Genomic DNA, 23,306 nt, shown 5'->3' with positions numbered 1-23,306 from the left:
AAAATTGTACCATTTCATTTACGATGCCTTTCCTCCTATTTCCTTCCAAAATAGATCACTTTACACTTCTCTGCATTGAAATTCATCTGCTATGCGTCTGCCCACTTCACCTGTCTGTCTATGTCCTTCTGAAGTCTGCTATCATCCTCCTCACTGTTTACTCCATTTCCAAACTTTGTGACATTTCCAAACTTTGAAATTATTCCCCCTATACCCAAATCCAGGTTATTAATATATACCAAAAGAGCAGTGGTCCTAATACAAACCCCTGGGGTACACCACTATATACTTCCCTCCAGTCTGAAACACAGCCGTTCACCACAACACTTTGCTTTCTGTCTGTTAGCCAATTTTGTATCCACACTGCCCCATTAATCCCATGAGCTTCAATATTGCTAACAAGTCTATTATGTGGCACTTTATCAAATGCCCTATGAAAGTCCATATACACAACATCAACTGCACTACCCTCATCAACCCTCTCCATTATTTCATTGAAAATAATATTCACCTGTCTGTCTATGTCCTTCTGAAGTCTGCTATCATCCTCCTCACTGTTTACTCCATTTCCAAACTTTGTGACGTATCCAAACTTTGAAATTATTCCCCCTATACCCAAATCCAGGTTATTAATATATACCAAAAGAGCAGTGGTCCTAATACAAACCCCTGGGGTACACCACTATATACTTCCCTCCAGTCTGAAACACAGCCGTTCACCACAACACTTTGCTTTCTGTCTGTTAGCCAATTTTGTATCCACACTGCCCCATTAATCCCATGAGCTTCAATATTGCTAACAAGTCTATTATGTGGCACTTTATCAAATGCCCTATGAAAGTCCATATACACAACATCAACTGCACTACCCTCATCAACCCTCTCCATTATTTCATTGAAAATAATATTTTAGTTGAGTTCAATGATCTGACTTTTTTTTGTGTGGGAGAAATATGCAAGCATCTTTTGTAAACAAAAAGAGCCATTGCATTTATATATCTTTCCAAAATGCCTTGAAGTACTTTGAAAAGCAGCAACTGCTATGTAGGTAAATGGATGTATGTATTCATAACCTATATCTATTCATGTTTAACGTGAATTCATTACATGTTTTGTCTTTGACACAATTGTGTACAATTTTTGCTGTTTGGCTCAGATTTTACTACGTGTCAGTCATACACATCATGGCCTCATTTTCTAGTAACCATCACAGACACTCCTAATTTTTTTCCAGTCATTGATCAAAAACACATTTCACTGTCTTTGAGCTTCATTCTGAATCCTGTCCTGCCCGCCACCCCCCCACCTTGCATTTTTGAAACGGCATAACTTGTAACTCACTGTGAGAAATGCCTCAAGGAATTCACTAATATATTTTTAAAAGTTGTACTCGGCATGCGTTTTGTCCATTGTACTTCACCATCATGCCTGTACATGTGCAAATTTTTAGAAATGTAGAAATGTTTGTGTCACTCCAAATGTTGCTTTTTGTCATAGATGTAAAACAATCACTTTTTTTAAAAGAAAGGCCGATCACCTAATTCTGGATGCTTTTATGTGAAGCCTAACACTTGCAAACATTTTCTAATCCATCACAAAGGTTTGTTTATAAGTGTTATTTTTTTTCATGTTTGCTACAGTAGAAATAGACTTGCGATGGAAAATAGTCTTCCAGGAATAACTGATGGATTTAAATAGCTGTTAAACACTAATTCAGACTTTGGAGCCAATTATTTCCTCTGTTCTTAATTTTCTGAAAATCAAAAATCTTATTTGCTTCTTTTCTTATGCTTGAAAATTAGTGACTGGACTTTCCTTTTGTAACAAGCAACATTTTTTTTAAAGTTTCAGATCTGCCTTTGATTTTCTCTCTGGGTACAACATTGCTGGTCACTCCTGTAAGTGGTCTAAGTATTTTGCATTCAGGAGTGTGCCTATATTGCCCAATACCTAATTATGCAATAACGTAACCTTGGGGGAAGGGGTAACAATAAGACTCCCTAATGATGCAAACTTGATATTGCACCTCTCATACCTGCTGTCATGTGCTTTTCCAATCTTTCGGCAGGTGGATTGGAAAACACTTAAACACTGAAGTGTTCAGATGAAAGATCATCGACCAAAACTTTAATTCTGTTTCTTTTTCCACAGCTGCTGCCTGACATGCTGAGTGTTTCCAGCATTTTCTGTTATTATTTCAGTGAAATGAAGCCTAAGGCGAATCATTTAAGCTGCTTTATTTTACTATCAGCAAGTGAACATTCAGAATAACAGTTGTAAACAAACCTCACCTATCCTCAAAAAAAAATAACAAGCCACACCCTTGTCCCTTTTGTTGAATATGTTTATGGTATTACCTTTACATCGAATCTACAGCACAGAAACAGGCCATTCAGCCCAACTGGTCTTTGCTGGCATTTATGCTCCACATGAGCCGCCTCCTCCCTCCCTGGCACGATTTCCTGAGATGCGCTCCCTGCGAGTGCCACTAGTTGGTGCTGTATTGTGGAGTCTCTGTTTTCTAATGTACAGAAGATATCTGCAAACAAGAATTAGCAGGTACATTTATGGACTGAAAACATTATTTGGAAAAATCCTGACCATTCCAAGCAGTGGTTGTGAAGAGAGAATCCCTTTTCTTTATGCATGCAATGAAATCTCCAAACCCATGCTGGCTGGTGAGGATTGGATTCTCTATGGAGGGATGTGCATTGGAGCACAACATGAGCTGGTCCTGATGGGGGGGGGGGTGGGGGGTGGGGGGGGGGGGTGGGGGGTGGGGGGGGGGGTGGGGGGGGGGGTGGGGGTGGGGGGGTGGGGTGGGGGGGGGGGGTGGGGGGGGGGGGGTGGGGGGGGGGGTGGGGGGTGGGGTGGGGGGGGGTGGGGGGGGGGGGGGGGGGTGGGGGGGTGGGGGGGGGGTGGGGGGGGGGGTGGGGGGTGGGGGGTGGGGTGGGGGGGGGGGGTGGGGGGGGGGGGGTGGGGGGGGGGGTGGGGGTGGGGTGGGGGGGGTGGGGGGGGGGTGGGGGGTGGGGTGGGGGGGGGTGGGGGGGGGGGTGGGGGGTGGGGGGTGGGGTGGGGGGTGGGGTGGGGGGGGGGGGTGGGGGGGGGGGTGGGGGGGGGGGTGGGGGGTGGGGTGGGGGGTGGGGTGGGGGGGGGGGGTGGGGGGTGGGGTGGGGTGGGGGGGGGGGGGGGGGGGTGGGGGGGGGGGGGGGGGTGGGGGGGGGGGTGGGGGGGGGGGTGGGGGGGGGGGTGGGGTGGGGGGGTGGGGTGGGGGGGGGGGTGGGGGTGGGGGGTGGTGGGGGGGGGGGGGGTGGGGGGGGGTGGGGGGGGGGGGGGGGGTGGGGGGTGGGGGGGGGGGTGGGGGGTGGGGGGTGGGGTGGGGGGGGGGTGGGGGGTGGGGTGGGGGGGGGGGGTGGGTGGTGACATCAGAGGATTCTGAATATGGGTGTCAGCTGGCTGGATGGGTTGGGATTATTGGAGAAAAGGAACAGTGAAAACATGGAAACAGCAAAAGGCCATTCAGCCCCTCGAGCCTGCTCTGCTATTCAATTAGATCATGGCTGATCTGTACCTCAACTGTCTTAGCTCCATATCCCTTGATGCCCTTACCTAACAAAAACACTTCTGAAATAAGTCATTTTCATGTTTTATCAACAAATTGGTGACTGACAGACTGGAAAAGCTAGATAAGTATATGAGGGAAAACGGAATAGAGGGACATGCTAATCGGGTTAGATGAAGTAGAGTGGGAGGAGGCTCGTGTAGAGCATAAATGTCGGCAGAGACCAGTTGTGCCTAAATGGCCTGTTTTTATGCTATAAATTCTATGTAATACTTCATCCAACCCTTTCTTTCTTCACCGCTTTTAATTGCAAAAACTGACTTCCTGAATCTTAGCTTCAAGCTGAGGCGAAGGCCTGCCCCTTGCAGTCTTTGGTTTAAAAATTGATTAACTCACATGTGCCCTTCTTCTCTTTGTGTCCCAAGCAAGTGGAAGAGCAGTCCCTCTGAGTTCTTACTTGTTCAGTGATTCACCTCCAAGCCAGTCAATAAAACGGACTGCCTTTCCTCCCCTGCCCTCCCCCTTTCAGGGTCAGGGTCTGGTTCTCACGAAACAATCCCCCGCTTTTGGGAATCATCCTGGCTTGATAAGTCCAGGATGACTCAATTGACTCTCATTTATCTGTTTGAAGTAGACTGTGAGTTGTGGCATTCCACAAACTGGCTGTTCTAGTTTTAATTTACATCTTCAATGCCAGGCCCATCAACACCTCAAACTCCCCTCCTTCTCTTCCCTATCTTAGTGGCTGCAGGCTATTGCTTTTTAAACCTGTGCAAATTCACCTTGTTTTAAAACACAATATCTAAACATAACGCATTCCCAAATCCTTTTCTTGGGGGAGAGTGGAATCAAAAGTCCCAAAATGTGACATTTGCACCACCATTAGCAGTTTTGGACACAGGATTGTAGGGCAAGATTTACTGAGCCAGAATTTATGGTTATGAATATAGCAACACTTCATTGAATTCCTTAGAGAAAATGAGAAACATTAAAAATGGCTAAGCAACCACACACAACACAAGGTAGCCTGCGTGGCAATGGACCATATCAAATAATCTCATTGCTAAACCATTGGTAAACTTTTTTTTAATGGAAAGGTTAAAAGTGGTGTTAATCAACCCAAAATATGCATTAAAGCAAAATAGTAAGATTAAGAAAAAACTTGTCGCTTACAAGTGCACTGACTCCACAATCTACAGATCAGATCAAAGCTCTGCAGTCCTGCCACATCCAGTCGTGAATGGTGGTGGACAGTTAAACAACAGGAGGAAGAGGCTCTGAACAACACCATCCTCAGTGATAGCAGAGTCCAGCACGTGAGTGCAGAAGACTTAGCTGAAGCATTTGCAGCCATCTTCAGCTAGAAGTGCCTCCACCCGAAATCCCCACCATTACAGAAGCCAGTCTTCAGCCAATTCAATTTACTCCACGTGATATCAAGAAACGGCTGAGTGCACTGGATACAACAAAGGCTATGGGTCCCGACAATATCCCGGCTGTAGTGCAGAAGACTTGTGCTCCAGAACTAGCAGTGCCTCTAGCCAAACTGTTCCAGTACAGCTACAACACTGGCATCTACTCGACAATGTGGAAAATTGCCCAGGTATGTCCTGTCCACAAAAAGCAAGACAAATCCAATCTGGCCAATTACCGCCCCATCAGTCTACTCTCAATCATCAGCAAAGTGTTGGAAGGTGTCGTCGACAGTGCTATCAAGCGGCACTTATTCCCAAAAACCTGCTCACCGATGCTCAGTTTGGGTTCTGCCAGGACCACTCAGCCCCAGACCTCATTACAGCCTTGGTCCAAACATGGACAAAAGAGGTGAATTCCAGAGGTGAGGTGAGAGTGACTGCCCTTGACATCAAGGAAGCATTTGACCGAGTGTGGCACCAAGGAGCCTTAGTAAAATTGAAGTCAATGGGAATCAGGGAGAAAACTCTTCAGTGGCTGGATTCATACCTAGTACAAAGGAAGATGGTAGTGGTTGTTGGAGTTCAATCATCTCAGCCCCAGGACATTGCTGCAGGAGTTCCTCAGGGCAGTGTCCTCGGCCCAACTATCTTCAGCTGGGTTATTGAAGCAATGTTGCTTCAATGACCTTCTCTCCATCATAAGGTCAGAAATGGGTATGTTTGCTGATGATTGCAGAGTGTTCAGTTTATTCTCAACCCTTCGGATAATGAAGCAGTCCGTGCCTGCATGCAGCAAGACCTGGACAACATCCAGGCTTGGGCTGATAACTGGCAAGTAATATATCAGACAAGTGCCAGGCAATGACCATCTCCAACAAGAGAGAGTCTAACCACCTCCCCTTGACATTCAACGGCATTACCATTGCCAAATCCCCCAACATCAACATCCTGGGGGTCACCATTGACCAGAAACTTAACTGGACCAGCCACATAAATACTGTGGCTACAAGAGCAGGTCAGAGGCTGGATATTCTGCGGTGAGTGACTCCCCAAAGCCTTTCCACCATCTACAAGGCACAAGTCAGGAATGTTGATGAAATACTCTCCACTTGCTTGGATGAGTGCAGCTCCAACAACACTCAAGAAGCTCGACACCATCCAGGACAAAGCAGCCCGCTTGATTGTCACCCCATCCCCCACCCTAAACATTCAATCCCTTCGCCACCGGCGCACTATGACTGCAGTGTGTACCATCCACAGGATGCGCTGCAGCAACTTGCCAAGGCTTCTTCGACAGCACCTTCCCAAACCCATGACCTCTACCACCTAGAAAGACAAGGGCAGCAGGCATATGGGAACAACACCACCTGCACGTTCCCCTCCAAGTCACACACCATCCCGACTTGGAAATATATCGCCGTTCCTTCATCGTCGCTGGGTCAAAATCCTGGAACTCCCTACCTAACAGCACTGTGGAAGAACCTTCACCGCTCGGACTGCAGCAGTTCAAGAAGGCAGCTCACCACCACCTTCTGAAGGGCAATTAGGGATGGGCAATAAATGCTGGCCTTTCCAGCGATGCCCACATCCCATGAACAAATTTTTTAAAAGTTTAATAAGGTCTTCAATCTTTGTCCTGCTGGTCATTAAAGTTGATATTTTATAAGGAGAACGGTAATGCAACAAAATCTTAAAGCAAGGACACCTGGCTTCACTGTGCAACAATTTATTTTTTAATATATTAAAAACTGAAAAGTTTTTCACTGTTTCTATACTATATTTAAATTCTTGTCGAAGTACTTGGGTACAGGAGTAGGCCATTCAGCTCCTCCATCCTGTTCCGCCATTCAGTTGGATCATGGCTGATCTGTACTTCTACTCCATTTACCTGCCTTTGCTTCATATCCCTTGAGACCCTTACCCAGCTGCAGGGCAAGCCTGGGTGATTTGAAGTCCCAACCTGTGAACGGAATTGCTTTGGGATACTTATTCCGTGGTAATGTTGAAATGTGCTATGTGCAAGGGAGATTGGAAATGAAAAGTCATCAAGAAATACACCATTGAAACAGATGTTAACCAGTAGAAGATACTTTCTTAATTTATGAAGAACTGCTTTTATATTGGAAGCAATTTTCCTAGGATTGTTTTCAATAACCTATAAACTAGAAAAAGAAAATGCTGGAAATACACAGCAGGCCTATTAACATTAATTGGTTTCTTCTAAAACTCGCTTTCACCGCCACTTCTCTTTCCTCAGCAACTGTCTCTAGCTCCGACATATTCCACGTGGTTTCCAACTTAAATTCCACCCTTCATGTTTCGGATCCACCCATGATTACAGATTTCTCCATGATATTCAGCATTCCTCAAATCACTGCTTGCCAGTTCCTGAGATCCACGCTCAATGCCATGCGCCACTGCATGCACGCTTTCAACCTCTCTCTTCAGCAGCACCGATTCACTTTTTTTCAGAGCTATCCTGGTCCGCAGTTCCATTTCATTCTTCGCTTTAACAAAAAACTTTTTGTCTTCCTTTCAGGTGTCAAGGACCGCGAGCTTCAACAACTCTTAGATACCAACACCCCTCTTGATCCTTCTTCCCCTTAACTTTCCTCTGACCCCAACCCTCTCTCCAATCTCACCCTTTGTTGCGTTTTCATTATCCCCTCTGACCCTGAATGATCAGACCTCAGCAAAGGCCTTAACTTCATCCCCTTTGGCTCCCACCTCAATGAATTTCGAGCTCGACATGATGCTGAGCTCTTCTTCCGTCGCCTTCACCTCCACATCCACTTCTTTGACCAGGAGTCTTCCCCCCCCCCCCCCCCCCCCCACCCCCACACGGCGGACCCTTTCTCCCGCCTTCAGAATTCTCATTCCACCTGGCCCCCTCCCTCTGGCCTCTTGCGTGCTCTCGATCTTTTCATTGCGAACTGCCGGCGTGACATCGGCCGTCTAAATTTCTCTACTCCCCTCACTCACTCTAACCTACCTCTCTATGAACTCGCAGCACTCTCAAGTCCAACCCTGACATTGCCATTAAACCTGCTGAGAAGGGCGGCGCTGTTGTTGTGTGGTGAACAGACCTCTACCTTGCAGAGGCTGAACGCCAACTCTCCGACTCCTCCTCCACCTCCCCCTGGACCATGACCCCCACCGACAAACATCAAGCCATAGTTTCCTAGACCATCACTGACCTTATCTCCTCTGGAGATCTTCCCTCCACGGCCTCCAACCTCATAGTCCCCCAACTCCGCACAGCCCGCTTCTACCTCCTTCCCTAGATCCACAAACAAGACTGCCTTTGGAGACCCATCGTTTCAGCCTGTTCTTGCTCCACGGAACCTATTTCCTCCTACCTTGACTTTTTTTTCTCCCCTTGAACAGTCTTTTCCAACCTACATCCTCGACTCTTCTGACGCCCTCTGCCACTTTAACAGTTTCCAGTTCTCCGGCCCTAGCCGTCTCCTTTTTACCATGGACGTCCAGTCCCTCTATACCTCCATGCCCCACTAGGACGGCCTGCGGGCCCTCCACATCTTCCTTGAATGGAGGCCCAACTGGTCCCGATCCACCACCACCCTCCTCCGCCTGACTGAACTTGTTCTTGCGTTGAACAATTTCTCCTTTGACTCCACTCACTTCCTCCAAATAAAAGGTGTCGCGATGGGCACCCATATGGGTCCCAGCTATGCCTGCTCTTTTGTGGGATACGTGGAACATTCCTTGTTCCAGTCCTACTCAGGTCCCCTCCCTCACCTCTATTTCCAGTACATAGATGACTGTGTCGGTGCCGTTTCTTGCTCTCACCCAGAACTGGAAAATTTCATCAACTTTGCTTCCAATTTCAACCCTTCCCTCGCCTTCACGTGGTCCATCTCCGATTCTTCCCTTCCCTTCCTCAACTTCTGTATCTATCTTCTTCTGTCAACCATTATTAAAAGCCCACCGACTCTCACAGCTACCTTGATTACACTTCCTCCCACCCCACTTCCTGTAAGAACTCTCTTCCCTTTCACCCAGTTTCTCCGTCTCCGTCGCATCTGTTCTGACGATACCACCTATTGCACCCAGTGCTTCCGATATGTCTTCCTTTTTCCTCAACCGAGGATTCCCCTCCACTGTAGTTGACCGGGCTCTCGACTGTGTCCGTCCTACTTCCTGTACTTCTGCCCTCAGCCCTTCCTCTCCCTCCCAGAACCATGATAGGATCCCCCTTGTCCTCGCCTTCCACCCCACCAGCCTCCACATTCAATGTATCATCCTCTGCCATTTCCGCCACCTACAGTGCGATCCCATCACCAAACACATCTTCCCCTCCCCACCCCTTTCAGCATTCTGAAGGGGCCGCTCCCTCCGCGACACCCTAGTCCACTCTTCCATCACCCCCAACACCCACTCTCCTTCACACGGCATCTTCCTGTGTGAGCGCAGGAGATGTGACTCCTGCCCCTTCACCCTCTCCCTTCCCACCGTCCAGGGCCCCAAACACTCCTTCAAGGTGAATCAGCGGTTTACTTGAACTTCTTTCAATTTAGTATTCTGTATCCGCTGCACACAATGTGGTCTCCTGATTACACTTTGGGGAGACCAAACGCAGACTGGGTGATCGCTTTGATGAATACCTCCTCTCTGTCCGCAAGCGTGACCCTGACCTGCCGGTCACTTGCCATATTAATTCCCCTTCCCACTCCTACTCTGACCTCTCTACCCTCGGCCTCTTACACTGTTCCAATGAAGCTAAACATAAGCTCGTAGGCATTTCGCAACCGTCCGGATTCAACATTGATTTCAATAACTTCAGATCATGACCGCTGCTCCCATTTTTTTGGTCAGCTAGTGCTGGTAATGGGTCTGCTGCTGCCATTTACAGCTACTCCTGATCAATCTTTTGTTTCTTAACCTGTCCAATTGCCTCCTTCCTTGCCTTGCACCATTTCCCTTTTGTCCTTTAATCACTCCTGCCCTCTACCCTCTCATAGACCTTACCTTTTTGTTCTTTCCTCCCCTGCCCCCCGCAGCCCCCTTTCTCTGGCTCTGTACTTGCTCAAAAACTTTTAACTCTTTTAACATCGTCCAGTTCTAATGAAAGGTCTTCGACCTGAAACATTAACTTTGTTTCTTTCTCCACAGATGCTGTCTGACTTGCTGAGCTTCTCCAGCATTTTCTGTTTTTATTTCAGATTTCCAGCATCTGCAGTATTTTGCTTTTGAGCATTAATTGGTTAATGTTTTGGTTTGTAGACCTTTCATCAATTTTGACACAGGTTCTACACCTAAAGCGTTAACATGTCTTTTCTCTTTACTACAACAACAACTTGCATTTATATAGCGCCTTTAATGTAGTAAAACATTCCAAGGGGCTTGAGTGGAGCATAAACACCGGCATACACCAGGTGGACCAAATGGCCTGTTTCTGTGCTGTAATTTCCATGTAATTAATTAAAAAGTACAAGTGTTTAAGGGTTGCAGTCATCTGGTATAAGCCTTGAAAGAGACAGTCGACTGCCATAGTTCTCCAATGGGGAAAAAGCATATAATCCTGTTTGTGTAGTTTTTGATGCTTTCATTGTGGAAGAACTTACTATGGTTTGTAACTCATCAAATTTAAGTGCTGTATGGAACTGGTGGTTTCAGCATCAGAATGAAAATGATCTATTGGAATTTCGGTTAACTTCAAGAACTGACAATAGCTCAAAAATGTCAATAAACAGCTGTTAACAGTGTTGTTGGTTACAAATGCTTTTCAAACAATTCTGAACAAATTTGTATTTAGAATTTCCATTGCCTAGTATATTATTTTCAAATTTATATTCCATGCAAATTAATGTAATAATGAAAATACAAGTAAAACAAATTTTATGTTCCCATATTTAGAAATTGTTATTGATAACAGTGAAATTAGCCATCACCAAAATGACTCAAAATAGCATTTCAGGGAAAGTAAAACTTGTACACTAATGGTGGAATAACTGAAATACATCGCACGTTTTATTTTCAAATTTCAAGTATAATCACTTCTGTTTTAGATGTAATGTGATTTTTGACTGTTGCATCAAACTTTTTGGTAGATCTTAATACATTACATATTCTCTGCTTCCATAGAGAATTATGGATTTTAGCTTAAGAGTAATGAGCCTGTTACAAGGGAGATGAATGCCATAAGAAACCAGTACGAAGCAGGAGTGTGTTATAGATATTCTGTGAGCCGCAAGATTAAGCTGTAGCTTTATATTTTAAAGCAGTTTGTCACTTCTCTTGATCTCTCTTTGCCCTGCACAATTCCTGGTTGAGGGAGTGGGAAAGTGCTGCTGTTCCATCTCCCTGATGTAAGGGGTGCAAGAGTGTTTACATTTTTTCCTTCCTCTTCCGTGTGGCAAAGTACTTGTCCCATTAATCTTTTTTTCCTCTCAGGTCAGAAACTGTTGGGATACAACCACATCTAATGCAAAGATCAGTGAGGTTAGGCTATAAATCTTCAGTTGTGATGCTTCAGAATTGTTTCGGTAGTCATTTGATATCTCTATCTCTAAAGTTACAATGCCCTGTGAGCACACTTCCCAAGTCTTTGTACTTCATTCATTTGTCCTCCAGATATAAACATAGGAACAGGAGTAGGCCATTTGAGCCCTTTGAGCCTGTCCCGCCATAAAAATGAAATCATGGCTGATCTGCATCCTAATTCCATCTACTTGCCTTGTCTCCATATCCCTTAATACCCTTGGCTAGCAAAAATCCATCAACCTCAGATTTAAAATTATTAACTGAGCTAGCATCTACTTTTTGTGGGAGAGAGTTCCACACTTCTACCACCCTTTGCGAAGAAGTGTTTCCTAACTTCTCTCCTGAATGGCATGGCTCTGATTTTAAGGTTATGTGCACTTGTCCTAGACTCTCCACTAGTGGAAAAAGTTTCTCTGTATCTACCTTATCAATTCCTTTCAAAACCCTAAAAACTTCAATCAAATCGCCCGTAACCTTCTACATTCCAGGGAATTCAAGTATAGTTTATGTAATCTCACCTCATAATTTAACCCTTGGAGCCCTGGTAACACTCTGGTGAATCTGCGGTGCACTCCTCCAAGGTCAATAAATCACATGATCAGAAGCCCAAGGGGAAGTTTTTAACATGCCCACTTTCGCACTCAATCTCCTATTCCTGCTTATTATGGTGCTCCCCTGTTGTATTGCCAGGTATTCTTTACATTTTTCTGGTCGTTTCAGTTGCTTTTATATTGCTTCAACATGTTAGAGATTTTTTTTGTGTGTCTATGAACTTGAGTTTGGGCTGCGACAAGGTTTTAAAATGTGTCAGCTTTGGCTTTGTGGTAGTGCTCTCATTTCTGAGTCATGTTCAAGCCCCACTCCAGAGACTTGAGCACATAATGCTTGCTGACACTCCAGTGCAGTATTAATGATTTTTATTAATGGTGACTAAGCCCTTTTTTAAAAGCAATTTTTTGCCCTTTTGTAATCTTAATGTCCCATAGTGAATTGCGCAGCATCTGTTCTCATTCCCTCTCTGTGGACAGCTTCCTTTTGTGGTGTAACTAACAAGTTTTACTACCTTATTAGTGACTTGAGTGTTGAAATTCCTTCCTCAATATTATACAGAGTTCACTAACAGCTTGTTGTAAGACAGTTGTTCTGCTTTGTGCCTTGTTTTTCTCGTCCCATATGACGAGTTCTCGGCTATAATGTCTGGAACAGGCAAGCTATTGAACCCTGAGTGAGGTGAGGAAAATTCTTGAGGTTGTAGTAGTCTGCACCCTGTGCACTTCACAACATAAAGTTAGATGCAGGTGTTATCCGTATTCTGAAACTATTAAAAAAAAATCAAAGTAATGATTAAAAGTTCAGACATGTAGCATCTTAATTTGCACAGATTGTGCAATCTAGATATGTGGTCAAAATAAAGGGTGTGGCAGGCTATTTTTTTTTAAAAGCCCTCCCCTGCCCCTAGCATAACGCACACTGTTCCGTAAATGAAGGACGAGTTGTGATCACTTGGACTGCCTTTATAATCAGCTCCTACAAAGTGTATGTGAGCTGCCTTGGGTGACCTACCTGCCTATATATAATGTGTGTCGAACACATATGTATTTGTGTAGCTTATCTCAACATGGTGTGTGTGTCTGAGTTGTTTTAGCTGCATTTTATTTCTAATTTTATTTGTTTCATGTGGCAGAATTTATAGAATTAAGTCTTGCATGTGTCTGTCGTGTCACATCTTTCAAAGCCGTCACACCCGAGGGTGCCAAATATTCACAAGGTTAAAAATTAGTGTTGGCTGAAATAAGCACTTACCTGTTAAGTTGCCAATCAAATATTTACTTGACTAAACATAAATGAATCAAAAGCATGTCGGCTCCTTATGTACGTACTAATGAGAAATGAGATAAGTAGGCAACAGAAAACAAATCAAATTACTCGATTTAAAACTACCAGTCTCGAAATGGTAAGAAGCATAAACCAGCAAATTGCTCAAGTAGTTTTGTGAACTTAGTTTGAACAGTCATATTTTTCATCTAGCTGAAAATATACCCATATAAGTAACATTTGTGGCTTAAGAACCCATGAAAAAATAAATAATTCAGAATAAAATGCATATTTTTACAAAGGTGCCTGTACAATAAATCCCTTGAAAATATTTCCTTGCAATGGCCTACCCTAGTGTTGGAAGTCTTAAAATTAATTTGGAGTGTTTGCCTGAAGCTTGAATTATTGAGATCAAGCTCCAGTAAAGTGTTTTTTCTCCCATGTATGCTCTGTTCCTGGGTTTGGCTGCACCTGAACCTGGACCTGAGTCCTAGATTGTGCTTACCCCTCACCCTCCCCCATCAGTGGTCCTAGCCTCATTTCTGACCCCCTCAGTGTTTCCAGTCACCTCTCAAGTAGACCTAATACTGCCACAACCCAAGCCCCTCGCCTTCTTTCTCAACCAGCCACGTTGCAGCACCTCACCGGCCTGACCCTGCCCCAGCTTCCAACCTGGTATATGTTGCTTTCCATCTTCCTATGAATCCTATGCCATGAGACATTGGGAATTGCAGGAGAAAAAGGAGACTACGAGGAGAGACGGAGATTATGAAAGTTGTATACAATGAGAAGTGTGTAACAGAGCGAGAGAATGGAAGATCAAGACAGAGAACAACTCAAAAAGTATTGAGTGGGGAAAGAAGTCACTAGATAAACACCTGAAAGGAGAGAGAAATCCCCGCACCCCCCCTACCATGAGCAGCGTTATTTGTGGTAAATTATACTGTTCTATTGCTTTTCATTTGGTGTAATACTCCTGTCGTTATATAATAGCTTATCCTCTGACTCACCATAAGGATTACCATGGGTAATCTGCTAGTTTTAACTGTGGTCTGGTTTTATTACCCAAGTGATATTTTAGTCAGTAACTTGATAATTGCATCTTGTGCTACATGTTTCAGTTTTAACTTTTTTTTAACACTCATAAGAATTTGATTCATTTGCATTAAATATAGTTTTAAATTTGGTTTTCAACACGTAGTCATTTTTGTTTTGAGTATGGACCTTAAACAATTTTTGTTTAGAATCTAAATTTGGATTTGGAGCTGTCCCTGCCATAGGTTTATGGTGATTTCTAATTGTTTTATCCAGCACTTTCCTTTTGAAACGCAATAACTGGTACAAACGAAAACAGAGGTGAGGTGAGAGTGACTGCCCTTGACATCAAGGCAGCATTTGACCAAGTGTGGCACCAAGGAGCCCTAGTAAAATTGAAGTAAATGGGAATCAGGGGGAAAACTCTCCAGTGGCTGGAGTCATACCTAGCACAAAGGACGATGGTAGTGGTTGTTGGAGGCCAATCATCTCAGCCCCAGGGATTTGGTGCAGGAGTTCCTCAGGGCAGTATCCTAGGCCCAACCATCTTCAGCTGCTTCATCAGTGACCTTCCCTCCATCATAAGGTCAGAAATGGGGATGTTCGCTGATGATTGCACAGTGTTCAGTTCCATTCACAACCCCTCAGATAATGAAGCAGTCTGTGCCCGCATGCAGCAAGACCTGGACAACATCCAGGCTTGGGCTGATATGTGGCAAGTGACATTCGTGCCAGGCAATGACCATCACCAACAAGAGAGAGTCTAACCACTTCCCCTTGAAATTCAACGGCATAACCATCGCCGAATCCCCCACCATCAACATCCTGGGGGTCACCGTTGACCAGAAACTTAACTGGACCAGCCATATAAATACTGTGGCTACAAGAGCAGGTCAGAAGCTGGGTTTTCTGCGGCGAGTGACTCACCTCCTGACTCCCCAAAGCCTTTCCACCATCTTCAAGGCACAAGTCAGGAGTGTGATGGAATACTCTCCACTTGCCTGGATGAGTGCAGCTCTAACAACACTCAAGAAGCTCGACACCATCCAGGACAAAGCAGCCCGCTTGATTGGCACCCCATCCACCACCCTAAACATTCACTCCCTTTACCACCGGCGCACTGTGGCTGCAGTGTGTACCATCCACAGGACGCACTGCAGCAACTCGCCAAGGCTTCTTCAACAGCAGCTCCCAAACCCGCGACCTCTACCACCTAGAAGGACGAGCAGCAGGCACATGTGAACAACACCACCTGGACGTTCCCCTCCAGTCACACACCATCCTGACTTGGAAATATATCGCCGTTCCTTAATTGTTGCTGGATCAAAATCCTGGAACTCCCTTCTTAACAGCACTGTGGGAGAACTTTCACCACACGGACTGCAACAGTTCAAGAAGGTGGCTCACTACCACTTTCTCGAGGGCAATTAGAGATGAGCAATAAATGCTGGCCTCGCCAGCGATGCCCACATCACATGAACAAATTTTTAAAAAATAAATAAATCTAGTCCTTCATGGAAAAATATATATATTATATACAATTCTAGTTTTTAAATTGCATATAGCAATTAGCGTTCGATGATAAATCTGATTATCATCTTGGGCAAGTTATAGTATGTTTACTATAAAAAGGTTTTAATTTTACTGGTTTCCAATCAGTCACTTTGAAATAGATCTATTGAAATAGACCTGTAATGACTGGACATGATTGGCATTTTTGTTTCTTCAAACTGCATCCTCCACACACCACTGGAGTAGGGCAGGCCTGAACTCACATTCTGGGGCGACCAAATTACAGTGCTTACCCCATGGTGCTTTTGACATCAGCATATGATGATGCAAATAATGTCAGACTTCATTGCATCCATATTATTGTGCAGTATGAGAGTGCTAAGTGCATGTTGGAGTAGCAGTTCATTTATCTCCAGATGGGAACAACATTCTCCTATTTTCCTGCTCCAATGCAGTTCAAAAAATATTTTTTTCACTTATGTTGTTCTTGAAGTCTTTGACCTTAGAACGGACATGGTCATTGAAAATAATCAGCCTCTGTAACTGAGTGTGAACTGCAACGTGTACTCTAGACATAAATACATGGGCCTAGAAATCAGATTGCGCCCAAAAAACGTGCGCCGGGGATGGGGCGTGCTAGTTACTATCAATCCGTGCTGTCTGCTAATTACAGTCCTTCGTGTGTGCAGCCAGCATTACCCACGCTACTCATTGGCTGCATGCCAATCGGGGTGGGGGATGCGATATCGGGAGTCTAGGACACTACTTAAAGGCAACCAGCACCTCTGCATTCTGGCTGCAGAGACACAAGAACAAGTTGCTGAGTAAATGGCTGAAGGAGGGAGCGAATGGGCATCAAGGTTCTCCGATGCTGCACTGGAGTTTGGTGCAAACAGTGGAGAGGAGGAGGGACATCCTTTTTCCCCCAGGGGCAGGAAGCCTTTAGGCATCTTCTTAGGAGGCAGTGGGAAGAGATTGCTGAGTATGATAGCTTCTATGGTGTCACAAGCTGCTGCCATGGTCATGAGCAAAAAAAAACTGATGGAAAAAGAAAGTGAAAGTATCAACTGAGCAAATGGATCGCAATTGGTAAACATCGTGTAAATAACATTTAAAACTAGGTGAAAATCTCACATTTGTGAGAGTTTTCAACTGAGAGTAAGTAATTAGGTCCTAATATTTTTTTCAGCATTGTATGTTTACTATAGTGTTGTCACTGCAGTTTCAGTAGTATAAAGGTAGCTTGTAAAATTTTCATACTATATCCCCATGAACTGTGAAAAAGATCCAGCAGTACAATTATTGTAGATTTTGCCCTTCTAAATTTTGTTTTTTGTCTGAGGAGGTCATTTTGAGCTCCAGGATACATGAATGAGCTGCTTGTTTGTTACAAGACTGTTGATGGGAGCGATATAAAGTGATGAATTAAGAGTGTTGTACAAGCTCATTGGCTTGTGTGATTTCTAACTCTTTTCTCTTCCCAGCCCACGGTGTGTTGGTACCAATAGGCTAAAGAAGCCTCGCGCCATCGCTGCACACCCAATTTTGCCCCTTACTACAGCAACAAAAAACAGGTTGCTTTTATATAAGTGCCTTTTAATGTCTTAAAATGTCCCAAGGTGCTTCACAGGAGTGTTATCAAACAAAATTGGACACCAAGCCACAGAGATATTAGATCAAAAGCAAAATACTTCAAATGCTGGAAATCTGAAATAAAAACAGAAAATGCTGGAAATACTCAGCAAGTCAGGCAGCATCTGTGGAGAAAAAACAGAGTTAACATTTCAGGTCAATGACCTTTCGTCAGAACTGGAAGAAGTTAAAGACTTAACCGCTTTTAAGCAAGTACCGAGCCAGATTTGCCTTTATAAATGTTTGCAATCTTGAAACGACCAACCTGCAAGCTGCATTTAAGATGTTTGTTACGGACATAGGTAGCTCAACCATGTATTGCATGAACTACATAACATACCAAGATGAATCCACCATTAGGGAAGTGCTCCTATTTTGCCCTCACCTCTCCATCAATGCCAAACCCCAGCCTCTCCTTTCTTCACTTCCATCCCACCCCACCATACCGAGAGATTTCTTTTTTGGCCATGAGCAATGTGATACAAGATCATCTTTTTGTGTAATAAGTGTCTTCTTGCATCTAGCAGTTCAATGCATTTAATGTATAATGCACAGTGCATTACATGATATAATATTCCTCTTAAAATAGTTTTTACCTCCAACGTGGTGACAAAACAGCATAGGCTCCAACTCAACACAAGCAATACCACTGAAAGTCTGCTAATATATATATATTTTTTTTAAAGCAGTATAGTTCTGCAATTATCAACTTGATACTTTTGAGTTAAAAGTTGACATAGTCTGCATCCAAACAGAATGAAACCTATAAAATCCAAACTGAGTAATACCCGGTAGGACTAATTTTGTTTCATTACAAACTCTGCTTATATATTTCCTTATAAGCACAGTTAACATTTTGGCTGAAGTCATGTAGATTTCTGAAGTGTCAAATGTAGACAGTCTGTTAATTATACTAGCAGATCTTGCTGCCAGTTCTTTCATGTGTATTCCTTATTGAAACAAAGCTACTTTTTAATTGGAAAACAACAGGTAACTTATTTATCAACCATGTTTGCTGACAACTGATTGAGACTGATTGAGGATGTTGCCATAGCATGGCATGTGACTCCAGAGATCCTGGTGTGCCACTAGTGTAGAAGTTTCTACGAAATACAATAACGTATTGAGTCAATATGATTTGGTAACTGCACAGTATGGGTGTGAAGAAGGTAGAAGTGAATAGCTGGCCTGTGCCAGAGTTTTAGAATTTGTAAGAACAAGGTATCTAATGATCTGGATTAAATTAATGAAAAGAACGAACGAACTTGCATTCACACAGTGCATTTCACAACCTCAAGATGTCTAAAAGTATTTTTGAAGTATTTCTGAAATGTAGCCACTTTGTAATGTAGGGGAAAATGAGTTACAGCATCTATAGTAAGTCTTATTTAAGCACTTACTATGAACTTTAGGATTTTTTTTTTCTTCCCTTTTCAGCCAGACTGTCTTCTAGATCCTAGCAATTGCCTCAAAGTTATGGCGTAAGAGGAGGCCATTTAGTTGTTCTTGCCTGCACTAGCCCCTCTCGCACTAATTTTATAGTCTCATTTTTCTGCTTTTTATCCCCCTTACCATTTTATATATTCAAGTAATTTTCAATACCACCTTGAATGTTATAATTGATTTTAGCAGAGATCACTTGTGGGAAAACATTCCACATTCTGATAATTGTGCGTGAAAAAGTTTCTTCTAGTCTCCCTGTTTATCTAGTACTTCTCTTGAGATCTTAGCCCCTTATCTTCAGTTTATCTACCAGTAGGAATTATCTTCATTTACCTTGTCTATTCCTTTTTATCATTTTGAACACATCTATCAAATCCCCCATTCCTCTCAAATCAGTTTGGAAGAATACAGCCATAGTTGCTTTAGCCTTCCCTTTTATAACTCGGACCCCTCATCCCTGGTATCGTCCTGATAAATCTGCATTCCAGAAAGCATAGAAGTCAATTTTCTGGAGCTTTAAAACCAATGCGCATACTATTTTTTTCCTAAACTGGTTGCTATTGTCCATAGTTATTAAACACTTCCTGTTAGAGTTGAATTTGCTTTGGAAAGCATAACCATATTTAGTTGCTCTTTCAAAGTACATAGGCTAGTATTGGATTGCTGCACATACTGACAGCAGAGAGATAATAATGCTTTGAGGCTTGAGAGGAAGGTTAGATTAGTGTCGTTGCACATATCAGAAATTATCTGTGAGGTAGCAAGCTTATTGTGTTGTGCTAAAATTGCCTGCAGCTCAAATAACACACTTGTCCATTCAGTGGACTTTCTGTTTCCTGTAGCAAGTTCAGATTTAATCCAGATCCACTGGTGTTTCCGTACATCACTCTACTTTTTTTTTCCCCAATTGCCCTTTTACTGAATTAAAACTCATTGTGCAAGAAAATTAATCTAACTGCACCCCAAATGGCCAGGTATCCGACCTTTGCATAACAACAACAACTTGCACTTATATAGCATCTTTAATGTAGAAAAATGTCCGAAGAGGCTTCACAGAGGCGTAATCAAAAAAATGGACCCCGAGCCAAAAGAGATATTAGGGGTGACCAAACGTCACAAGTGGGCTTTACAAGGGTCTTAAAGGAAAGGAGAGATGGAAGGCCGAGGCATTTAATGAAGGGAATTCGGAGTGTGGGGTCTTGACGGCTGAAGGCACAGCTTCAAATGGGGGGGGGGTTGCTGATGCATAAGAGGCCAGAGTCCAATGAAAGTAGGGAGGGGTCGTAGGGTTGGAGGAAGTTATAGAGATAGGGACGGGCAGGGCCGTGAAGGAATTTAACCACGAAGATAACATTTTAAAATTTGAGGCGATGGGAGACTCTGAGCCTCTGTAGGTAATCAGAGACAGGGGTGATGGGTGAGCGGACTGGTTGCAAGATAGGAAACGGGCAGTAGAGTTTTGGATGAGATTAAGTTTATGGAGGGTGGAGGATGGGAGGCTTGCCAAGAGAGCATTGGAATAGTTGAGTCTGCAGGTGATAACGGCATGGATGAGAGTTTCAGTAGCAGATATGCTGAATTTGGCGCACTGATGGGTAATGTTATGGAGGTGGAGAATAATTCAGGGTTGGAAACTCAGCTCAGGGTCAATTAGGACACTGAGGTGGTGAACAGTTTGGTTGAGTGTGAAAGTGGCCGGAAAGGTGGCATGGGTACAGAATTAGTGGCTGGGGCCAAAGACATTGGCTCCAGTCTTGCCAACGTTTAACTGTTGGGGAAATATTGTCAGGCAGTAGGTTAGTTGCCCTCCGGCAACAGTTCCAAATGCAGGACCTATATAGAAATTTCTCTACTTTTTAAGACATGGCGAGGAGAATGACATTTTTTAATAATTTATTTGTACACTTTAAGCTCCAACATAAGCGATGAGGGGTAAGTAATTCCCTTGCATTCCAAACTCAGCCACTCAGTTTTATCAAACCGTTACAAAGAATAAGAAGATTAAAACCGGATGGACCACTCAGCTGTGACCATTGAATTCGGACGCCGCCACCGCCACCACTGCCAACAACAAGCATTTAACGTAGCAAAACATCCCAAGGTGCTTCACAGGAGTATTATCAAACAAAATTTGATACCGAGCCACATGAGCTATTAGGTCAGGTGACCAAAAGCTTGGTCAAAGAGGTAGGTTTTAAGGAGCGTCTTAAAGGAGGAGGGAGAGGTGGAGAGGTTTAGGGAGGGAATTCCAGAGCTTAGAGCCTAGGCAAATAAAGGCACGGTCGCCAATGGTGGAGTGATTAAAATCGAGAATATGGAAGAAGCCAGAATTGGAGGAGCACAGAGATCTCAGCGAGCTGGAGGAAGTTACAGAGATAGGGAGCGGCGAGGCCATGGAGAGATTTGAAAACAAGGATGAGAATTTTAAAATCGAGGCGTTCCCGGAACTGGAGCCAATGTAGGTCAGCGAGCACAGGGGTGATAGGTGAATGGGACTTGGTGCAAGTTAGGATACGGGCAGCAGAATTTTGGATGAGCTCAAGTTTATGGAGGGTGGAAGATGGGAGGCTGGCCAGGAGAGCATTAGAGTAGTCAAGTCTAGCAATGATAAAGGCATGGATGAGGGTTTCAGCAGCAGGTGAGCTGAGGCAGGGCAATGTTTCTGAGGTGGAAGTAGGTGGTCTTAGTGAAGGAAGCTCATTTTAGGGTCAAATAGGATGCCAAGGTTGCGAATGGTCTGGTTTAGCCTCAGGCAGTGGCCAGAGAGAGGGATGGAATTGGTGGCTAGGGAACAGAATTAGTGGCATGGACCGAAAACAATGGCTTCGGTCTTTCCCATATTTAGTTGGAGGAAATTCGACGAAGGCACACCCAGTCCAGTTGACTCTGCGCAGTCCTCTGGGGACTAGTGCCAAAGTTGGGAGAGCTGTCCCACAGACCACTCGAGCAACAGCCGACATTGTCATACTCTCAGAATCATATCTATCACTCAATCTCCCAGATGACTCCATCACCATGCCTGAGTGTGGCCTGTTCCACCTGCAGGACAACTTGTGAGAGGTGGGGATGCAGTGGTATACAGTGGGAGTGGCCCTGGGAGTCCTCAACATTGACTCCGGACCCCATGAAGTCTGATGGCTTCAGGTCAAACATGGGCAAGGGAACCTCCTGCTGATTACTGCCCTCCCGCAGCTGATGAATCAGTCCTCCTCCATGTTGAGCACCACTTGGAGGAAGCACTGAGGGTAGTAAGGGCACAGAATATACTCTGGGTCAGGGACTTCAATATTCATCACCAAAAATGTCTCGGTAGTACCACCACTGACCCAGCTGGCCGAGTCCTGAAGGATATAGCTGCCAGACTGGGCTTGCGGCAGGTGGTGAGAACCAACATGAGAATAACCTACTTGACCTCGTCCTCACCAATCTACCTGTCGTAGATGCATCTGTCCATAACGGTATTGGTTGGAGCGAACACTGCACAGTCCTTGTGAAGACCAAATCTCGTCTTCACACTGAGGCCACTGTCCATCGTGTTGTGTGGCACTATCACTATGCTGAGTGGGTTAGATTATGAATAGATCAAGCAGCTCAAAACTGGGCATCCATGAGGCCCTGTGGGCCATCAGCAGCAGCAAAATTGTATTCCACTGCAATCTGTAACCACATGGCCTGGCATATCTCAAACTCGTCCATCACCATCAAGCCAGATGATAAATCCTGGTTCAATGAGGAGTGTAGAAGAGCATGCCAGGAGCAGCACCAGGTGAACATGAAAATAAGGTGCCAACCAAGTGAAGCTACAACACAGGACTACATGCATGCTAAACGGCGGAAGCAGCATGCTATAGACAGAGCCAAACAATCCCACAACCAATGGATCAGATCAAAGCTCAGTCACGAATGGTGGTGGATAATTAAGCAACTAACGGGAGGAGGAGGCTCCATGAATACCCCATCCTCAGATGGCGGAGCTCAGCACGTGAGTGCAAAAGACAAAACTGAAGTGTTCGCAAGCATCTTTAGTCAGAAGTGCCGAGTGGTCGATTCTTCTCGACTTCCTGCAGTCCCCACCATCACAGATGTCAGTCTTCAGCCAATTTGATTCGCTCCAAGTGACAACAAGAAACGGCTGAGAGCACTAAACACAGCAAAGGCTACGGGTCCAGACAACATCCTGGCTGTAGTGCTGAAGGCCTGCACTCTAGAACGAGAAGTCCCTCTAGCCAAGCTGTTCCAGTTCAGCTCCAATGCTGGCATCTACCCACAATGTGGAAAATTGCCCAGGTATGTCCTGTCCACAAAAAGCAGGACAAATGGAAACTGGCCAATTACCATCCTGTCAGCCTACCCTCAACCAGCAGCAAAGTGATGGAAGGTGTCGTCGA

The 23,306-nt window shown here is 44.5% G+C and overlaps 1 protein-coding gene across 3 annotated transcripts in view; it reads left to right on the top strand.

Annotated features, from left to right (window-relative positions):
- arhgap29a (Rho GTPase activating protein 29a) overlaps window positions 1–23,306 on the top strand; it is a 102,350-nt gene that overhangs the window by 14,733 nt on the left and 64,311 nt on the right. Inside the window, exon 1 of one of the 3 annotated variants that reach the window (XM_067989955.1) lies at window positions 16,943–17,001. The exons of the other annotated variants lie outside the window; for them this stretch is intronic. The gene's annotated coding sequence lies outside the window, so the exon portion shown is untranslated. Of the gene's footprint in view, window positions 1–16,942; window positions 17,002–23,306 lie in introns of those variants that run through there. 3 annotated transcript variants of the gene reach the window in all.

Source organism: Heptranchias perlo, chromosome 9, assembly GCF_035084215.1.
Source record: "Heptranchias perlo isolate sHepPer1 chromosome 9, sHepPer1.hap1, whole genome shotgun sequence".
Taxonomy (NCBI): domain Eukaryota; kingdom Metazoa; phylum Chordata; class Chondrichthyes; order Hexanchiformes; family Hexanchidae; genus Heptranchias; species Heptranchias perlo.
This window is presented reverse-complemented; position numbering and strand designations above follow the sequence as displayed.